The sequence below is a fragment of the Corvus brachyrhynchos genome, unplaced genomic scaffold (genome assembly GCF_000691975.1).
Source record: "Corvus brachyrhynchos isolate BGI_N302 unplaced genomic scaffold, ASM69197v1 scaffold481, whole genome shotgun sequence".
Taxonomy (NCBI): Eukaryota; Metazoa; Chordata; class Aves; order Passeriformes; family Corvidae; genus Corvus; species Corvus brachyrhynchos.
Window position 1 is genome coordinate 425,508 of NW_008236261.1, and position 1,365 is coordinate 426,872.

The window sequence follows — 1,365 nt, forward strand, 5'->3', positions numbered from 1 at the left end:
AGCCGCCTCAATCTCGGCACGGCCTGCCCCACAGTGAACTTTGCCTGTTTGGCCACTTTTAGCCAGCCCTACTGCAGGCAGAAGGGCATGGATGGCAGCAGCGGCTTCTCCTTTTTGGCGCCCCACGTGAAGAGAGGCATTGAATGGTGCCAGTGCTGTGGTGGCTGCAACCACCAGCACAGTTGTGGCGGGGGCCATGTGGCCAGTGACGAAAACATGGCGAGCAATTCCTCCACATAGAACCTAGATGAGATCAACTTCTTCATGTTGCGAAATCCTGCAGAAATCTTTGAACTGGTGGAATTTGTTGGCAATGGTACTTAGGAACAGCAGGTTTTTTCTTCTTAGTCGGAGAAAGAAGAGGAAGTGAGGACATGTGGAGAAAAACAATATGGTGACACCAAGGTCAGTGGAAAGGAAGAGGGGGAGGAGGTGCTCCAAGCATCAGAGTCGAGATTTCTCTGCAAACTGGGGTGAGGACTATAATAAAACAAACTATTTCCCTATAATCCATGAAGTCCACGGGGGATGCAGAGATCCGCTCATAGCTCGCGGGAAAAGTGCTCATGCCGGAGTGGGTAAATGCTAAAAAAGCTGTAATCCAGTGAAAGATCTGAACAGAGAGAGAGGGCCCTTGCTTCTAGAGATAGAGGGCCCTTGCTTCCAAACTAGATCAGCTTATCCTTAAAAAACTCCACCCCATGGACTAAATGAACCACGCCATGCAGTTTCGGGAAGACGGTTTTGCCCGTGGGAGGGACTCACGTTCCAGCAGGTTGGGCGGGACTGGTGCTCCTGAAATTAGAACCATGCTGGAGAGGTTCATGGAGAACTATATTCCGTGGGAAGTACCCCACAGTATAGCAGAAGAAAGCCTCCTGTTCCTAAGCGAACTGAAGAAAGATTTCAAGCAAAGAACTGACCAAAACCCTCACGCCCTGTCTCCGTGTGCTGTCAGTGGGAAGGAGGGAGGGGCTGGGGAGGAAAAAGGTGTTTTAAAGCCTTATTTTATTCCTCATTACCCTCCTCTGACTCTGTTAATAATAAATTTACTTTATACCTTTAAGTTTGAGCCTGTTTTGCCCTTAGAGTATTTTCTTCTAATCCTTAACTCAGGCAGCCTTCGTTACGATTTTTGTGAGTACCTGATATTTAAACCAATATCAAACCACAACATAAGGGAAAGTCTGAATTGTTCCAACAGTAGCTACTGAGGATTAAAGACCTTAGAAATAATCTGTGAGATGCTTGCATGCTTACACATGGAAGCTCATCAGTGCTCTGATGCACTGATAACCTTGTTTTATTAAAGTGGAATTTTAGTAAGGCTTTTTAATATGATCCTCTTGTTACATCCAAACATGT